At 49.2% G+C, this 20,411-nt stretch overlaps 1 protein-coding gene across 2 annotated transcripts in view; it reads left to right on the forward strand.

The window, feature by feature from the left end:
* The first annotated feature begins 2,316 nt into the window (after positions 1–2,316).
* BANF2 (BANF family member 2) overlaps positions 2,317–20,411 on the forward strand; it is a 36,009-nt gene continuing 17,914 nt past the window's right edge. Inside the window, exons 1-2 of one of the 2 annotated variants that reach the window (XM_042931688.1) lie at positions 2,317–2,444; positions 3,448–3,612. The gene's annotated coding sequence lies outside the window, so the exon portion shown is untranslated. The remainder of the gene's footprint in view (positions 2,445–3,447; positions 3,613–20,411) is intronic. The other variant, XM_042931687.1, reaches the window with a different exon arrangement.

A 20,411-nucleotide genomic window follows, 5' to 3' on the forward strand; every position in this document is an offset into this window, starting at 1 on the left:
CACAGCCATGGCATGGGGGTGGGCACCTAGGACAGCGTGTTAATCCTATCAGGCCAGCAGAGACCCTTACCAACCCCTCCCCCAGATTCTGACAGCCCCCCAAACCTAACAAGAGTCATATTTTATATGGTGCAGGTGCACCTCCGTATTCCTATTTTAAGAGAAATTGTCCAGGGAGGTAGAAGCAAGAGGAATTTGCATAGCAAATCAGTCCCCTGCAGGTACCCCATTCAGGCCTGCCTGTGTGGAAGAAAAGGCCTTTGGGCCAGGTTGCCAGGCCCCTTCTTCCCCCTGGCCTCCCCCTGATAGTGTCATCTGAGCTCCTACACTGTGTTAAGACGCCCTTGATGACACTCCTAAGGGCAACCAGCAGAATGCCTCATCTGCCTGGAGACCCGACACTCACCAGCAATTCCCAGAAATTCCTGATTTTACTAAGCCACACTATGTGTCTTTCTCCCTGTAAATGTGAACTTATCAAGGACAAAAACCATTCCTTATCCATGATGTCTTGATCTGGGTTCCCCCAGAAGCAGACCTTGAAAGCAAGATTCAAGGGCAAGTTGCTTATTTAGAGGCAATTCCGGGAAACTCTGGCAGAGAGGCGGGGAGGTGGGCCAGGAGAGGGAGGGGCAGCAAGATCGGGTATTATCAAGCCAGTTACCGCTGGGCAATGGAGGCTCTGTCCTGTGGCGACCCCTGGGAGATGGCGTAGAGCGTGCTTCCCAGTGACTCCACCTGAGCAGGAAGGAGCTGGGGCATTTACCCACCAATCCCTAAACGTCACTGGCTGAGGAGGTTCCTGGGGAGATTTTGATTCCTGGGCTCACAGCTGCACTGCCTGTAGACAGGATGGGCTCCAGAAGCTGAGGAGAGCCCCCGGACAAAGGGACACAGGCGCTGGCGGCTGGAAGTCAGGCTACCTTTGTGCACAGAAATGGTAAAGCCAAGAGGCTATGGGCAGGGCACAGACATGAGCCGTGCCTTCCCAACATGGCTCAGCACTAGCCGTGAACAGGTAGACCCTCAATACAGCAGGCTGGTTGAACCTAGGACTCAGCGAGTTTGGCCCCAAAGCTAGGACTTCTTTCTGTTCCCCAGCCAGCCCTGAATACTGCCATCAGCTGGCAGTGTTATTTTAGGATCAAACCCAGAAGACCAGCAGCATTATGTTTCCAAGCAATACTTTTTAAAGTGTACTCCCTGGGGGCGCCTGGGTGGCTCAGTCGGTGAAGCGTCCGACTTCGGCTCAGGTCATATCACAGTTTGTGGGTTCAAGCCCGGCATCGGGCTCTGTGCTGACAGTTCAGAGCCTGGAGCCTGCTTCGGATTCTGTGTCTCCCTCTCCCTGCCCCTCCCCTGCTCACGCTCTGTCTGTCTCTCTCTCTCTCTCGAAGATAAATAAATGTTAAAAAGAAAAAAGGTACTCCCTGGACCAGTAGCAGCAGCACCTGGGAACTTGTTAGAAACACAGATTCTTGGGTCCTACACCCGATGTACTGAATCAGGAAATCTGGGGCGGGGGGGGGGGGGAATCTGTATTTTAACAAGCCCTCCAGGTGATTCAAATGTACCCCCAAAGCTTGAAAACCACTGTTTCAGACTCGAAAATTTAGGATCGTCTCCAAGGCAAGGCCATTTTCTCTTTGGTTAGAATACTTCCTGTTCCCAACCTGAAGCACCAGGGAAGCAAGGGGACAGAACTTCTAGAAACCTTTTAGACTTTGGCCCCTTTTGTGGGTTTTTCTTCCCTTTGGGGGCTTATTCACTGGAAGTTGTACCTAATTACCAATCACCTGCCGAGGAGAGCAGCGCGAGCATATAAACTATAGAAGATACCCTGAAAGGCATGGGACAGGTTTGACTCAAGAGAGAGGGTGGGGGAGATTTACATGTTCCTGTTTGTTTTCTGAGCTAATATTGAAATTCTTCTGCTTGCACTCTGAACACACCATGAACACACAGGTGGGCGGTGGGGGAAAAGTCCTGGGTCTGCCTTGGACTTTCAAATCAATCATAGAAAATGTGCAAAGGAATAGCTAAGGGTTGGGGGTACCTCTGTAAGTCAATGTGTGGGAAAAATGAAAAGAGGCACTTGGGTTACTTATGTTGACCCAACCAGGCAGGGTTAGGGTTAGGGATATGAGCCTCCCAGGCTGATGAGCCCTAGCAGGGCGGTTGCTTTTTTTTTTTTCAACAGTGCCAATCAGATGTGTTACTTCTTCAGGAACAGCTCCCTGTCCCCTGATACCATCAGGGACAGCAGGCCTTGTGGGGGACCCCAGTGCTGTGACATCACAATGTGGCCCATTGAGGATCTCAGGCCTCACTTGCCCCTGGGCCCAGGATATGTGAGTTTACCCTCCCAGGGCTGACCTGCACTTAACAGGGCCAGGGCAACGGAGACAAGTCGACCTGTGGCACGGACCCGCCAGGCGCTCTTGGTGAGTATTCACACTTCCTGAGAACCATGGAAAGAGACCCAGCCCATGGCTGGCCGGGCTAGCCCCCCAGGGTCTCATACTCACAGCGGCTCATCCGATCTGGCGACCGGGAGTGTGCCGGGACAAGCCCGAGCCTGTCTGGGGAAGCTAGTTCACCTGACTCAGACACCCCTTTCCAGACCTCTCCGGGCAGGGTTGCCAAATGGAGGAAGTGGTATTCTAATCGCCACCCAGCCCCAGTCGGCCACCTGCCCCTGCTGCCTGGGCAAAGGTCATCTCGGTGCTCGATAGAGGCTCGGAGCAGGGAGGCCAGGCTCCCAGATGGCACATCCACTAGAGGATCGCTCTGGGTCCCAGCTGGGGACAAAGGCAGCCATCGGCCCAGCGACACCCTTACAGCAGAGGGAGCAGGTGTAGCTTCACTGGCGATGGGAGGGATGTGAGACCCACCCCCCCCCCCCCCCGCCCCCACCGCCCCCGACCATATGCATGACGACTTTCCTCTCTGTACGCTGTGCCTTCCCTCCTTGGCTGTTTTGAAATCCCACTGCCAGTGGCGCCGGACGTCTCAAGTCTCTTCCTTCCCTCTTGGGACAGTGAGAGATTTGAGACCATCCTGGGAAATTGGTAGATGGGTTCACACACCGGAAGAGTAGGCAACCGAGAGGAGGGCGGGGGTGGAGTGCAGGGCCCTCTCTCTGGGAGGACGCTGGCTCTTCCCAGCTGGGACACCAGCACCCAGGCCTTCAACAGCCAACAGTGGGGACCGGAGCAGGGGCACCAGGAGGCAGAGCCAGCTTTCCCCGCTGCCTTGTCTGTCTGTCCGTTGGCTCCCTGCATCCAGAGGGACCATTCACCAGAGAGACCAGAGGGCGCAGAACGCCTCGCACCCCGGGGTGGTTTGTCTTCTTGTGAGAGCTGACTGCCATCCTCTCCCTCACACGCGGGAATCCAAGTTGTAGTGGTCCATCGGGCCTGCTGGGAACATTGTGTCTCATCCCAGGCCCCACTGAAGGAAAAGAACGGTCTAGAGGCTGGAGCCAGAGGGGTCCGCATCCTCCACTTGCAACAGCCCTCGTTTGGAAAGGGAAGGAACAAACAAGCGCCTACTAGTATCAGACCCCCTATCTCTGTTATTGCTCTGAGTTCCTGCCACCAGGAAGATGAAGTAGGTATTTTTGTGCTCATCTTACAGATATGGAAACTGAGAACTATGTTCTGTGCTGGGTGCCGTGTTCTAAGAGGGACATTAACCTAGAATTTCTATACACTCCATATACAGGCAAGCGTATCTGTAGATTAGAGCGCACTGAAAATAGAATGGGCTGCTTTGCGAGGCAGTAAGAATGCCTTTGGAAGCATCCAGGCAAACCGAGTACCTTCCGTCAGCAGGGCTGGGACAGGATCCTTGTGATCAGTCGGGAGCTGAACCAAAAGATCTTTAAAAGCTGTTCCAAATCCCAGATTGCAGGATCTGGGTCTCGAAACCTTGCTAAGCTCCCATGTTTGAACCCAAATGGGTCAGGCCTTCCAGGACGGCTACAAACTTTGTTAGGGGGGAAAGCCTAAAGGGACCATAGAGACCAGCAATCTGCTGGGTCCCAGATAGGAAAGCGGTGGTCAGGCTGGTTCTAGGGGGTTGGTGTGAGGCCACAGACCAATTCCCAGAATGAATGTTTGTTGAATGGATGAATGAGGGGCGACAGGATTGGAACCAGCCTGAGTGCTAATCACACACCCCTCAGCCCATCTCTCTTCCTCTCCCAAAACTCTTTCCCATAAAGATTATGATTCAGCCAGCATTTATGGAGCACCTACTGTATGCCGAATGTGGTCACAGAGGTTATTTTCCGTAATCCGCCCCTCACCCATCACGTGGGTGTCATCGTCTGCATTTCTCAGATGAGGATGTTTGGGTAACCGCCCCAAGGGGTAGAGAACTTGTGGAGCCGCCACCAACAGCAAATGACAATGCCGGTGTGGCCGACTCTAAGGAGAGCGTGTGGCCTCCAGATGCCGCCCCCCAGCCTGAGCAGGGTCGGGGAGGGCGGTGGGAGAGGGGAACACTTTCCTATTTATCCTTCCTAAGGACAAACTTCTGGTAACTTGCCCAGTTCCTCAGGGGCTATTTTACCTCCTTAAAAAAAATTTTTTTTCAAGTTTATTTATTTATTCTGAGAGAGGGAAAGAGGGCAGCGAGCAAGGGAGAGAGAGAGAGAGAGGCGGGGTGGGGGAGGGAGGGAGAGAGAGAGAGAATCCCAAGCAGGCTTCACACCATCAGCACAGAGCCCATTGCGGGGCTCGAACCCACAAACTGAGATTATGACCTGAGCCCAAATCAAGAGATGCTCAAACGACAGCCGCCCAGGTGCCCCTCCTCAGGGGCTCTTTTACCCCCCTCTTCACATTCGTCCCGGTTGCTGTTGGGCTCCCCGTGGGCCTGCCTCATTCACTGCCCGTGCCTCTCGCTCTGACGGGACAAGATGGAGTGACTGTTTCCACACCAACAGATGTTATGCGCCGAGGAAGAAAATATGCTAATCAAAATCAGCTTTGGCTAATTGTAGCAATTTCCCTTCTGTGCATTGCTCTGAAATAGTAGCCACGCTCTGTTCTTTTTTTCACATCAGGGAGCCCCAAATTGGCAGCCTAAATGAGGTTGCAAAGAAGTCAGTTAAACAGGCCTTTTTGCTGCCAGTTTACCGTGGATGAAGCCTTGAACATGCTCTCCCAGTAAGACCTCAGTTCAACTGTTTGTGGACTTGATATCTTGCTGTGGATAATTCAGCCCCACTGTTGGGCTGCGGGAGCCTCATTTCATCCTGGGGAAAACCAGCACCTCCAGGGATTTAATGAGGTGCCAAGCTCAAGGGCACGTGGTCTGACCTTGAACCTTGGTCGACTCCTGGTTTGTTCTACAGCCAGCGCTGGCTGATAGAACTTTCCTCACTGAGGGAAATATTCTCATCTGTAGTGTCCCATATGCTAGTCACGAGCCATGTATGGCTCTCAAGGGCTCGAAATGTGGCTAGTGGGACGGAGGAACTGAGTTCTAAATTGTAATTTTATGTTACGTTTGGCCTAAATAGCCTTGTGTGGCTCGTGGCCACTGAACCGGTCAGTGTAGCTATAGCCCCGCCAACTTTTGGGACTTCGTCTCTTGACCTCATTCTCCCCCCTCCCCCCAAACGCCCCCCACAGACCACCGCCTATGCCTCCAACAAGCCACATTGCTCCCTCAGGGCTTTGGCGACATCACCCTTCCCTCTGGTCATTGCATGGTTTGCCCCTGTTCAACGTCACCGCCCGGATCAGGTGCATCCCCTCAGAGCAGCCTTCCTTGTGTTGTCTAATATTGTCCCCAGCCTCACTCCAAACTGCTCCTAAATTCAGACATTATCGTGTGTCTTAGTTCAGGCTGCTGTAACAAAGCACCATTGACTGGGGGCTTATCTCACAGTTCTAGAGGCTAGAAGTCTGAGATCAGGGGGCCAGGAGTGGAGGGTTCTGGTGATCATCTGCTTCCAAGTTGTGGACAGCCATTTCCTTGTCACCTCATGTGGTGGAAAGAGAGCTTTCTGAGGCTCCTTTTATTTATTTAGTTACTTGGTTAGTTAGTCAGTTATTGAGAGAGTGAGAGAGGAGGGAAGGACAGAGGGAGGGGAGAGAACCTTAAGCAGGTTCCATGCCCAGCACAGAGCCTGATATGGGGCTTGATCTCACAAACCGTGAGATCATGACCTGAGTTGAAATCAAGAGTAGGACACTTCGCCAACTGAGCCACCCAGGAGCCTCTCTAAGGTTCCTTTTATAAGGGCACTAATCCCATTCGTGACTCTTCCACCCTAATCATTTGATGACCTAATCACCTCCCAAAGGCCCTGTCTTCTTACTGTCACTCCTTGGGGTTAGGATTTCAACGTATGAATACTGGGGCAGGGGGAGGGGAGGGGACAAACATTCCTCTGTTGCATTGTATTTGGGTGTTCTCTTGCCTATTGCCATCTTCCTGGACAAAAACTTCAGTCCTGCAAGAGCAGGGGTGCTGTCTATCTCACGATCACTCACCCTGGACCTGGAACAGTGCCTGGAACAGCATCTGGCAGGTGGAATGTGCTCAGCAGTGTCTAGAGCAAGTGAACACCCTGCAAGAGGAAAGATAGTCGCTACTTCAGTAGGCTTTTGCTGTGTAACCCAAAACTTAATGGCTTAATACAGCAATGATCAATTATTTCTCCCAATCCCACGAGTCAGGAATTTGGGCAGGACTCAGCTCTGCATGGCATTGGCGAAGGTCACTCCCTCACCTTTCTGGAACTCACAGGGCCTCCATATGGCATCTCCATGTGGTTAGCATGGAAGTCTCAGGGTAGTCAGACTTTATGACAGCTGGCTTCTGAGGGATGATGCAGAGTTGCTAGGCTTTTGGGGGGTGAAACATAGTACTGGCACCACCAGGGCACCGCATTCTGTTGCTCCAAGCAACTCCTGGGCAAGCCCAGATAAAAGGCACGAAGACACTGCCCACCCCCCAGTGGGTGGGCAAACAGGAAGGAAGGAGCTGATGGTGGCCATCTTGGCATGCTACCACAGTCACTACAAATAAACCCATAGTGGTGCTTCTCAAACGGGGCTGTGCACACGCACCCCTGGGCTCCTTGTTAACATGCAGATCCTGATTTAGTAAGTCTGAGGTGTGGCCTGAGACTCTTCATTCCTAACAAGCTCCCAGGAGATGCCACGCCCGAGGGTCTGTGACCGTCAGAATCACGGCCAAGGCTGTGTTGGTGTGTGTTCTGTCAGGGCCGGCCCATGTTTAGGTTTGGCCTGGAACACTACCGCTGGTGCATCATTCCATTGGGTTCAGCATTACCCACTGTTGCCAGGGTCCCTGGGATCAGTCCTTTCTTGCCTGGTCCCACACGATGCCACGGGAACCATCCCACTCCATTTCCCAGGTGTTTCCCTCACACTGCTTCGCCAAGCTCTACAGTCCCTTCCCCCTTTCTGCTAATATTGGATTCCTACCACACAGCTTGTAAGATTGGTGAGGTAGGGCTCTTTTGGTTACAAGGTTAGAACCAAACTCAAAATAGTTTAGTGGAAAAGGATGGGTGAGTGTGCCATGGCTTCAGGAAAGCCTGGATCCAGCCCGTTGGTGATCTTGTCAAGGCATTATTTGCCCCCGTCATCAGCTCTGCCTCCCCTAGGGATCTCTCTGGCAGGCCCTTCCACAGTAGAGGAAGAGACAACGCCCTGTTTTGCAACCATGCCAGGAAGAAGGCACCAGTTCTTTCCAAACCTTCCCAGCAAAAGTGCCGGAGTTCTCTGGTTCGTCCCACTGGAGTGCCATGCCTGTAACAAACCAATCACAATGGCCAGGAGGATGTTTTACCTCAACAGCCAGGCCTAGGTCACAGGTATGTTCCTGGAGCCAGGTGGTGAGGCCAGCCCCACCCAAGCCACGTGGAAGGCGGTCAGGAAAGGTGCAGAAATCAGAAAGGAGAGAGAGGTCTTGAGAAGTCAAGAACTCGCCACAGTTGGCCATGCAAAACAGATGTTTTGTGATGGCCGGGGAAGCAGAGGGCAGGGGCCTTATCAATTTCAGGCGGCCCGTAGCCAACCAGGCCCTCCGGACCCCAGCACAGACTCAGGAGCTGAGACTACCAGAAAGGACTTGGGAATTAGCCAAGGCATGTTCCGCAGAACACTGGCCAAAGGGATGTTAATTGATGTCACCTAAAAAGCTTTCTGGTCCAGGAAGCTTAGAAGATGGTGCATTAAGCCAAGACAGCAGTTCCTTGCTGCACAGGACTTGTCAGGGCCTTGACTAAGCTGGACTATGCTACAAATCTTCAAGAGTGAGGGGAAGATGAGAGGCTAATGTTCTTTTGAGCACACTTTAGAAAATTATCAACCTAACTCCACCTCACCCATTTTATAGATGAAACAGCTAAGGCAGAGGAGGGGAAAGTGCTTTAGGCAAGTTAATGTAACTAGTTAATATGGAGCTTCTCCCTAGCTGCCGTGACAGTGACAAATCTGATCCTGCATGGAAGCGTTGCCTTGTAGCTCAGGGCGGCCTGTCCCCCAGCACTGGTTGTTTTCCTTCCCTCTGGAGGGTGTTTGCTTTCCTCTCCCTCAGACACCCCCTGCAATGGCTCTTGGCTTCTGTAAGGGGCCACAGACCCCTGCCTGGGACCTTTCCCTTGGGGCTGTCGGGCCGATGGGATCCACTGATGGGGCAGAAAGCCCTGTGGGTCTGGACTTGGAAAAACATAGCCACCCAACTGGCAAGATGGCAGCATTTTGAGGTTGAAGAGGCTTGAAGGTTGGCCAAACGTGGAAGAGAGCAACAGCCAGGGCCCTGCGAGTGCCGGGCAGGAGGGGCTGGGGGAAATGAGGTTCCTGGGGCCAAGTGTGCTCTGTAAATCCAGACAGAGATTGTGCGTCAGAGCTGTGGGGTGAGGTGCTGGTTATAACAACAACATCTCTGAGGACCTCTCTGGTCTGAGCCCTTCATGTGTGATGCTTCTAAGCCACTCGATGGCCCACAGTTGCAAAGAATAGAGAGCGGCCATTGGTTACTTGGCAGTAACCTCAACATGAAGGATTCAAGCTCCTCTCCTTGCCAAGTACACAGTCACGGATGTGTTATTAAGAGCTTCAGTTTTGTCATCTGTTAAGTGGGCCAAAAATGAGTTCCAGAGTATGTAGACACACACACACACACACACACACACATGCACACACATACACATACACATTTGAGGATTCAATGTGCTTGTCTATCCATAGTGAGAACTTATGTGGTGGTGGTAATGGACAGGTGGGTTCAGGTCCAGGTTCCTGGCTAGTCAGGGGCAAAGCCAACATCAAACACAGGTCCAGCCAATGCCCTGGCTTGACTCTTTCCTGCCCCTGTGCCACCACTCAGGGCAGCAGCACTGAGCATATGGCAATGGCTCAGAACCCAAGATGTGCAAAGGGCTTTTCAAGTCTTCCTTTGTGTCAGAGCAGGGTGGCAGATGTGTCTCTTTGGTCACTTCCAGGGGACTCTATCCAAAGGCCAGGTGGAGAAGTAGATGTCGTGAGCAGGGTGGGCTGTGTGTATCTGACTCATGCGAGCAGGACCAGCACCAAGCATGACTTGGTTGCACATCTGCCATCAGCAATCAAGTTCCAGAAGGGAAGAGACTGGGGACCACACCCTAACATTTTCAGCCAGGTTTACATGGACTGGAAATCATGTCTCCACCAGTGGATCCTTCCCCCCCCCACCGCCTTAAATTGAGGTATAAATGGACATATACATCATGTTAGTTTCAGGTGTACAACATAATGATTTAATAATTGTTTATATTGTGAAACTATCACCACAGTAAGTCTAGTTAGCATCCAACATCACACATAGTAACAAATTTTGTTCTTGTGATGGGAACTTTGAAGATCTACTGTCTAAGCAACTTTCAAATACACAATACAAGATCTTTTTTTAAGTTTATTTTTATTTATTTGGAGAGAGAAAGACAGAGAGGGAGAGGCAGACAGAAAAGAAGACAGCATTCCAAGCAGACTCTGCGCTGTCAGCACAAAGCCCGGCACGGGCCTTGAACTCACAAACCGCGAGATCACGACCTGAGCCGAAATCAAGAGTTGGGTGCTTAACTGACTGAGCCACTCAGGTGCCCCTATAATATGATATTATTGACTAGAGTCACCATGCTGGACATAAGTCCCAGTGACTTATTTATTTTATAAACGAAAGTTTGTGCCTTTTGACCCCTTTCATCCATTTCCTCCACTCCCACCCCTCACCTCTGGCAACCACCAATCTGTTCTCTGTATCTATGAGCTCAGTTTGTTTTTATTCATTTGTTTTTTAGATTTGACATATAAGTGAGGTCATATGATATTTGTCTTTCTCCATCGTATTTCACTTAGCATGATGTCCTCAAGTTCCATTTATGTTGCATGTGGCAAGATTTGCTTTTGTTGCTGAGTAATATTCCATTTTATGTGTATGCCACAATTTCTTTGTCCACTCATCCATCCATGGACACTTAGGTTGTTTCCATGTCTCGGCTGCTGTAAATAATGTTTCAATGAACATGAGGGTGCATGTATCTTTTTGAATTAGCATTTTCGCTTTCTTTAGATAAATACCCAGAAGTGGAATTGCTGAATCATCTGGTAGTTCTATTTTTAATTTTTTGAGGAACTTCCATCCTGTTTTCCATAGTGGCTGTACCAGTTTACATTCCCACCAGCAGTGCACAAGGGTTCCCTTTTTACAGCACTCGCGTGTCCAGTCTTTTAGATAATAGCCATTCTAACAGGAGTGAGGTGATACCTTATTGTGGTGTTGATTTGCATTTTCCTGAGGATTGACCATCATCAGATGCTTTTTAGATGAAAATCCCCATGGAGGACTTAAGGGAAGATGCTGGGAGTAGCGTCTGGCCACCGAGTGGAAAGACGGGAGTGGAAGTAAGGATGTTGGTTGCCTGTTTGTAGATAACCTTCATGGGGGACAGTCTGAACATGTTCCCAAGAAACCGTGTCCAAGTCTGTTTGTTTGAGAGAGAGTGCACGAAGGGAAGAGAGGCAGAGAGAGAGAATCTTAAGCAAGCTCCACACTCAGTGCGGAGCCCGATGCGGAACTCAGTCCCATGACCCTGGGATCGTGATCTGAGCTGAAATCAAGAGTCTGATGTTCAACCGACTGAGCCACCCAGGGGCCCCAAACCATGTGCAAGTTTAAAGATGAGAACCACTCATCCACTTGAAACTTGAAGGCAGAGGTTCACAGACTTCTGAAATTTGACGTCAAGTTGTATTTATGTGTGCAAGCTGGACATTTTTCTGGAAGAAACTGGTGGTATGGCTTTGTGTGGTTGGGCCCACATCGTGTTATAGATATTTGAAGTATTGCCCAACATTTAGAAAATGGGAGCTTTCACATAAAACTCTACATTTTTAGATTATTTTGAAATAACTCGCAAGATCCGGTCACCCGGGACCCATGTTCCTGAAAGGGGACTACCTCCTTTTCGTGGGATGTGGGACCGCACTCAGCCACAGCCCCCACATTTTGTGGCCTCTCCGATGAATGCCAAATGTCAGTCCTTGTTTATCTTTGCCCTTGCACTGTTTTTCCTCACTCATTTATTTATTTTTTCACTTACTTGGACCCTTTGCATTTCTGTTTGTCACCTCTCATCTGAACTTTTAATAGATGCTCAAAACAGTGTCTGATTTCAAAAGAGTCATTGAGGTTCTTTCAGCCTAAACTCTTCCCTGACAATCCAGGGTTGAGACTGGTCCTTAGCAGGAGAGGGGCACCACCCTGCCCAGGCCAGGGAACTGAGTCTCCTCCCCCTAAGCAATGTGGCTATGGTGCATGTCCAAGAGCGTGTTTACAAATGGGCAGGCTTATCGTTTGATGGCTACAATACACCAAAAGGTCTCCAGGAATTACTGAAACTCCTTTGTGTAATCTCTGCAAAAGTCCTGTTTGCAATACAAAACAGTTCATTATCTGCTCACATAAATAATGCAATAAATGAAATTAATGGCAATCTTTGGGAAATCCTTTCTTTATGGCCATGAGAACCTGGCTTTGAATGGAAACAAATCAGAAAGAGAAGAACACCACTGTCTGGCAGGGTCCCTCTATCTGAAGCCAGAGCCTAGAAGGCTAGTGATTTTTTGGGGAAGACTTTTTGCACTTGGGAAGGTTGGGTAAGTCACCCAACCTTTTTGCACTTGGGAAAATGGGTAAGGGCCATTTTCTGAACTGAAACTCCTAGAACATAGACACACGCCCTCGCAACCAGAGACATGCAGAATGGGAGGGGTCCTTAGAAGAAGGACCACTAGGCTGAGGACCAGGAAACAAGGACAGGTACATAAAATGTGAGCAAAAGGAATCAAGGAAAGCTGAATCTAGGTCTAAAGCGTGCTGTCTGACAAAGCACAGGCGGAAGACACATGGCATGGTGACCTCACATATCTTAGGGTGGGACCAGTGCAGCGCTTACGATAGTATACAACTGCATCGTTCCCCCTATACCACGAGACGTCCCCGTGCTGGCCATCGGCCAGCCGCCCCAGTTCGTATTTGCACCCAAGTGGAAGAATGCAGTGCAGAGCTGAAGGAGAGAAAATGACGGCCCAGAAACCCAGGAGAAGCCTCTCCTGACGACTCAGCACTTGGGAATGCAGATTTTAGTCTGAGGCTCACTTGGGTTTGAGGCCCGACAATGCCTTGGGTCGGCGAAAGCATTTTATCTGTAAAATGGGGGCAATCACAGAACCCACGTCCTCACAGGGAGGGCAGGGTGAATGAGGTAATACATGGGAAAGAACTTCCCATGATGCCTTGGGGAACCTAGAGAGGCACTAACTGCTCTCTTAGGCTGGCTTTCCCAGTCACCAACCCTGAGAACCTAGTTGAAGTGCAGTTAGTTCATTCGGGAGGGGTTCAGGTCATACAAGCAGGAGAGTGAGGAGCTAAAACAGGAAGGGAGAGGCCACTAACTCTGCTCACAAGCCATCGGGACTCGACCCCTCTGGGGACATCTTGGAGGTGACCTGGAACACGCCTCCGAGTTATCCCATCTGAGCCCTGCCAGCACTGAGCATTTATCCATCTGCTGGCACGCGTCAGCTGCCGGGAGAGCCACAGGTGCTGGCTGAGGGAACCGTGAACCCCCAAGAGGATGTGGGCAGGCAAGGACACCTGCTACTGTTGCTGCTGTTGACCTTCTGAAGCCTCTCATGGAGAGGAAAGAGCGTGGGCTTTGGAGCCCCCCAGATCTGAGCGACATCCCAGCATTGCCTCTTACTAGATAATGGGACCCTCTTTGCCCCTCTGGGCCTTAGTTTCTCCATGTCTCAAAACAGAAACAATTTTCTAGTGCTGCCAAATGAACTTTGAGGATTCTGTGGGACTACGGCCAGAAAGAGGCAAGCACGTAGTGGGTGGAGACAGTAGGGCCCGCAGGGCAAAGAGGACCCCATATCTAGTAAGAGGCAATGTTGGGATGTCGCTCAGATCCGGGGGGCTCCAAAGCCCACGCTCTTTCCTCTCCAGGAGAGGCCTCAGAAGGCCAACAGCAGCAATGGTAGCAGGTGTCCCTGCCCGAACCACATCTGTTTGGTTCCATTTCTCCCACTTGCCCACAATCCTTGTTTCGGTTCCCAGACCCAAGGTGAGCCCTGCTGGCACCAGACGTTCTTTCCAGATGAGCAGGGGCGCCCTGACGTCCAAACTAGTGTTTGCCTCGAGGCGACTTCTGAGTGATGTGTTGTCCTACAGCAATTATCTCCCTAGCCATGTATTATCATGCCATTTCCCCCTTAGCTACAAGCTTTGTGAGTCTGCGGCTTTCATCAGATCCAGACGGGGAGGCATAAGTGGAATAAGATCCAGGAGGGAAAGCCCAACAGAAAGAATTTCTGATTCCTGTAGTTCACCTGGCAGCCCAGGGTCGGGAGTGTGGGCAGATTTAGGGGCTTCTGCTGAGTCGGAGGTGTAGGAGAGAGCTGCCTGAAAAAAAATGCAGGATTCCCTGTGAAATTTGAATTTCAGATAATCAATGAATAACCTCTTTGGTATGTCTGTCTCTTTTTTTGTTTAAAGTTTATTTACTTTGAGAGGGAGAGGCAGAGGCAGAGAGGGAGGGAGAGAGAACCCCAAGCAGGCCCCATGCTGTCAGCATGGAGCCCGACACAGGGCTTCAGCCCATGAACCATGAGATCATGACCTGAGCCGAAACCAAGAGTCAGATGCTTAACCGACTGAGCCACCCAGGCGCCCCTGGTAGTCTGTCTTATGAAATCCTTGGGGATCGTACTTATCCTATAAGTTTTTTTTATTATTATTATTTATTTGAAATTCAAACCTAACTGAGCATTTTGTATTTTTATTTTCTAAATCTGGCTACCCTCATGATAAACCCTCAGGGCAGGGAAACAGGCAAGCAGGAGCTCCATAAGCTGTGGTGCCGGCTGGAATCAGCTTCCACCTGGCGCCATGAGCGTTCTGGAACAAGAGTGGTGCTGGAGAGTTGGTCCCACCTTGAGAAGAGGGGATTGGGTTTTTCTGCTTCAAGGTCCGAGGTCGCTGGCCTTCCTCAGGCAGGGCCTGGGCCTTCTAACCTCCCAGGTGTCTCCAGGAGTGGTGGCTTCCATTGCTGAGACCCTGCTCTGGAGAGAGCCACCCCTGGAAGCATAAACAGCAGCACAAGCAGCTGGGGGATGGGCATATCAGCTGGTCCATGGGCTCTGGACCTACTGCTCTGTCTTTTCAGTTGCAAACCTTAAAGAGTCTGTGTTGGAAAGTGTGTTTCCTTAGGGACCCCTCTGCCCCTCCCTGCCTTCCCTAAGGGGATTTGTGCTGTGGGGGTGGGGAGAGGTGCTGATCGGTCCTTATGGGGCCCAGGGCTTTGAATACTCATGGGATCTGCAGGGCAATAGTCTGATCCTGTGGCAGTGTGGCCGCTCTGGTCCACACAAGTGATTAGCCCCTTCTGGTCTTTTAGGGGTATCTTGGCACCCACTTCTGGAGTCTGTGACGTGAACCTTTGCCCTGGTTGTAAGGTCTCCGCTCATGGGGCCTCTTCTTTCTGACTCCAGGCTTCGGCTAGCCCATCAGCCCTCGCAGTATCTTCTGCCTTGTGCGCAGGCTCATCTATCTAGCCGTTGTTCACAGTGCTGCACCACCGCGCCAAACGTTCTGAAAGTGCCTGTTCCTGTCATCTCTGGGTACGCCCAAGGAAGGAGGCCACTAGGTCTCAGACACCCTTTTCACAGCCGAGCTGGTATCCCATATGTTACCCTCTAGAATCCAGCATGTCTGCCCACTTTGGGATTTGTGTCCCAGAGAGGGAAGACCAAGTCCCCTGCCCCTATTACCGACTTCCCAGACATTGTCTTCTCTCTTGTGGATCATGGAACAAGCTTTCTCCAGAAACAGGCAGAAGAGATAGGCTGTCCCTTTCTTTTTTCTTCTTTCTAGGGGAAAATCCTCTCCCTTCCCAAGATGACATTGCTTTCCCCATCTCTCTGGGGCTGTAATAGCAGAGAGAGGCATATTCATAGCAGATTTACTCACTATAGCCAAATGGTGGAGGCAACCCAAATGTCCCTCAATGAATGAATGATGATAAAATTTGGTATAAACTCACAATGGTATATACTCACAAAAATTAAGGTTTAATTTTCAACCTTAAAAAGAAAATCCTGACACATGACACAAAGTGGGTGAAACTTGAGGACATTATGCTAAATGGGAAAAGCCAGTCACAAAGAGACAAATGTATGATTCCACTTACACGAGGTATCAAATTCATAGAAACAGAAAGAATGGTGGTTTCCAGGGGCTGGGGGTGTGGGGAATGGGGGGGGTGCAGTTAGAATTTAATGCGTATGAAGTTCTGGAGATTGCTTACACAACTATATGGATAGACTTTACACTATGAAATGTACACTTAAAAATTATTAAGATGGTAAATTTTGTGTGATGAGGATTTTCTCACAATTAAAAATAAAAATACAGGGCCGCCTGGATGGCTCAGGCAGTTAAGTGTCCGACTCTTGGTTTTGGCTCAGGTCGAGGTCCCACAGTTCGCAAGTTCGAGCCCTGCATCGGGCTCTGTGCTGACAATGCAGAGCCTGCTTAGGATGGTCTGTCTCTCCATCTCTCTCTACCCTTTCTCTGCTTGCTCTCTCTGTCTCTCTCTCAAAATAAATGCACAAGAAAATTTAAAAAAATAAAAATAAAAAAGATAAAAATAAGCCCCCCAAATCCGTTACAAATGCAGATGTCTTGTCCACAGAGGGTAGCTAATACACTCAACCATTCCTTAGGTGACTTATTTTCTTAGCTCAGACTCTGGTCCTTTGCAGAGAACAAGGCTCCAAAGTACAGAAAATGTTTTCATGAAGCAAAGATGTAACCAGCAATGGTCCCAGTTAGAACTACCATCCAGACAGAGGCTATCCAGCGCAGACAGGATATTCAGGGAGAGGGGGTTGAGAGCCTTAGTGACATGGACAAGAAAGAAGGAGTGTGGACAAGCCGGGGAGACAAGTGCCTTCTGCAAGAGATTGTTGCATGGTGTTTTGGCTGCAGGCATAGTGATCTCAGCCTACGTCTATAAAACCTATGTCTAAACCACTGGGGCTAGAAGTTTTGGAGAATTCAGATTTTTTTTTTAATTTTAGAAAGGCAATATGGTGCTGGTTCTGTGTGTTATAGAACATTCCTGGTAGAGTCTGGCTCAGTATGCTGTAAACAACCCATTAATATTCTTGTGGTGAAATGTATAAATATTCACACTAAGAGGGATAATAAAGACTATAAATAGCTTTATGTTGGTCCAGGCCAGGTTTTGCTGCCAAATACGTTTTTTTTTTTTTTTTTAAACAAAACAATCTTCTGGTTTTCAGAGCTTTTTGGACCTGAAAATGGCAGAAAAGGGATGACAAACCTGTATGAATTTTGTACCACCAAAAAGGCATAAGTTAACATAGACACACAATGTTGGGAGGGATCAGAACGATTAGGTCCAGCTAATCAACATTCTGACTTTATACACATGAAATGGAAGTGACTTGACCAAGGTCACATGCCCAAGTTCATGGGCAGAACTGAGATGAGACTCAGGTCTCCTACCCTCAATCCAGCACACCCCAGAGGGCTCTAGGAGACCTACACTGACCTTTCAAGTCTGGAGCCTGTGAAGACAGTCGTCCCTCTCCTTTACAGTTCCTGAAGAGGTGACCTCTTGCTTCTGGGAATGTTCCCCCTCATCACTGAGGTTTTCTCTGACAGGCACACAGAAATCTTTGTCCTACATGTTCACAGACTTAACTCAAGGCCTTGTAACAGATGGTGCTCAGTAAATTTCTGAGGAATCCTTGCATTTATTTGGGTATTCATCGCATGCATCAGGAGAAAGATTTACAATTAAAGGGTCATGTGTAAGACAGCCACCAAGGAGCAGAGGAATCTTGTTTGCCATTGTAGAATTGGAGTTAATGGAGTTAAGGGCAAGGAAGGCAAATATTGCTTTTATTTGTGAGTGGTGAGCATTAATGGTCATTGAAAAATGATTTTTTTCCACCCCTGATGCCTAGCTGTGAGACTAATCCTGCCCCAGGCCTCTGGGTGGAATGAGAATACTTCTGTACCTTGCGTTGTACTCGGTGCATGGAAGGTATACGACCAACACTTGTTGAACGAGTGACTGAATGAGTGAATGGACATTGGGGGTATATTAGTCATAAATCGCACAATCCCCACTTAAATTGCATTAAACAAAAGTGAGAAATATTGCCTGATACCACTGAAAAGTCCAGAAGTAGGTGCCTTCAGGCACAGCTAGATCCAGGTTTGCAAATGAGTACTGGGACTCTGTCTCTTTCCTTCTCACAGATCTGCTTTCCTACATGTTGCTTCCTTCCTAGGCAGGTTCTCAGATACGGGTGATGGCAGAGGTCGTCACCAGCAGTTTTGTACTCCTATCCTACCAACTGAGCTTGGGCTGGGCTAGAGAATGCACCCGTCTCAGAACCATTTGCGGTGGCCAAAATGATATACGAGTTTCACTGTCTAGGCCTAAACATGGTTGCCCCCTGACACCAGGGTATTGGGAAGATAGAGACTGAGGTTTGGAAAAGAGTGAATGCCCACAGGGAAGTAGAGGTGCTGGTCCCAGAATTAGAGACAGCCTGTGCTGAACAGAGGTAGACAATAGGTAACCCCTTATAGGGGCAGTTGCCAGAGGCTCTTTCCATGGGATGTGAAGGACACACAAGCTCATGTTTTAGGAGTTAGTGCTCACTCATCATCAGGGAACTACAACTCAAAACTACAATGAGATATCACCTCACACCTGTCAGAATGGCTAAAACCAACAACACAGGAAACAACAGGTGTTGGCGAGGGTATGAAGAAAGGAGAACCCTCTTATACTGTTGATGGGAATGCAAACTGGTGCAGCCACTCTGGAGAACAGTATGGAGGTTCTGCAAAAAGTTAAAAGTAGTACTACCTTATGATCCAGCAATTGTGCTACTGGGTATTTATCCAAAGGATACAAAAATACTGATTCGAAAGGATATGCACACCCCAATGTTCATTATCAATAATAGCCAAATTATGGAAAGAGCCCAAATATCCATCGACTGATGAATGGATAAAGAAGATGTGGTGTTTATATACGATGGAATATTACTCAGCCATCAAAAAGAACGAAATCTTGCCATTTGCAATGACACGGATATAGCTATGGTGTATTATGCTAAGCCAAGTCAGTCAGTCAGAGAAAGACAGATATGATTTCACTCATATGTGGGATTTAAGAAATGAAACAGGGGCACCTGGGTGGCTCAGTCGGTTGAGTGTCTGACTTCAGCTCAGGTCATAATGTCATGGTTCGTGGGTTCAAGCTCCACATTGGGCTCTGTGCTGACAGCTCGGAGCCTTGCAGCCTGCTTCAGATTCTGTCTCCAGCTCTCTCTGCCCCTCCCCAGCTTGTGCTTCCCCTCTCTGTCTCTAAAATAAACAAACATTAAAAAAAAAAAAAGAAATGAAACAGATGAACATAGCAAGGGAAAAAAGAGGCAAACCAGAAAGCAAACTATAAAGAACAAACTGAGGGTTGCTGGAGGGGAGGTAGAAGGGGTGGGTGAAATAGATGATGGAGATTAAGGAGACCCCTTGTAGTGATGAGCACTGGGTATTGTATGGAAGTGATGAATCACTGTGTTGTACACCTGCAACTAATATTACAGTGTATTTTATCTATCTGGAATTTAAATAAAAACTTAAACAAGAAGATAGTGCTTAGAAGCAATAGAAATCCACTTGATCATATAACCATAGAGATCTGTGTAATAATAGGCTTGGGAAGTCGTGATGTAATACAACCCCATTGAATTGGCTGTCCTGCAGCAGTCCTTACTCTCTTCCAGACAGAGTACTGCACGTTTGACATTCAGTTAACTCATCTGATCTGCACAGCCACCTTGTGGTTGGGTGACATTCATTATGCTCACCTTACAGATGAGGAAATCGAGCCTTTGGTTCAGAAATCCTCTCAAGTCTCCCAGCTAGTAAGTGAAGGGGCAGATATTTGCACCCACTTATCTCTGACTCCCTATATTGGGCGTTTCTTCTGCCCATCTGCAATGCCGGGGGCTTCTGTCTCTCAGATCTGCTTTTGTCCATGTTGCTTCCTTTTCAGGCAGGCTCTCCATATGTGGTGGCAAAGAGGGCCGCCAGCAAGCTTAGAGACCATCAACTGAGCCATCCTCACAGAGAAGCATTCATAGGTGCTCCAGCATGTAGTCTGAGAAGGTGAGGTGTGTCCATGGGCCAATCCCATGACACTGTGGTGAGCATGGTAGGCCCCGGAAAGTAATTCCTGAGTTGATGGTACAAAGTGGAGCCCTATGTCTTGAGGCCATGAGCGTCCATCCAAAAAGGGAGGCAACCTTACAGTGTCTCCTCAGAACTTTAACGGCTAAGAGGGAGAGAGCCCCGCAGGGTCAGACTTCATTGTCCAAGGAATATTACCACCCTTCTTTTTATTCTTTGTGAATGACTGGGAGGGAGAGGCAGACTGGTTCATTTGAAGAGAGAAGATGTAGCTTAGAAGAGCGGGGCAGAGGTATATAGAGCCAGGAGTGGTATTTGACAAACAACATTCCCTTGGATCCTGATGGTGAGAAGTGTCTACTGTCCTCATTCCCTTCTGGTCCAACTCCATTGTCTCCCCATCCACACTGCAGGCCAAAGGCCTCTGTAGGGACAATCCTGAGATTATTCTAACCCTCATTCTCTTGCCCTCTCTTGGTACTACAAGGCTGCAGTGTTTTGAGGCCATAGGGATGGACCTTAATTTTTCCATAAATCTGCTTAGTTTAGGAATGATTTTTATTCTCCGTATCTTT

This window comes from Panthera leo, chromosome A3 (assembly GCF_018350215.1).
Source record: "Panthera leo isolate Ple1 chromosome A3, P.leo_Ple1_pat1.1, whole genome shotgun sequence".
Lineage (NCBI taxonomy): Eukaryota > Metazoa > Chordata > Mammalia > Carnivora > Felidae > Panthera > Panthera leo.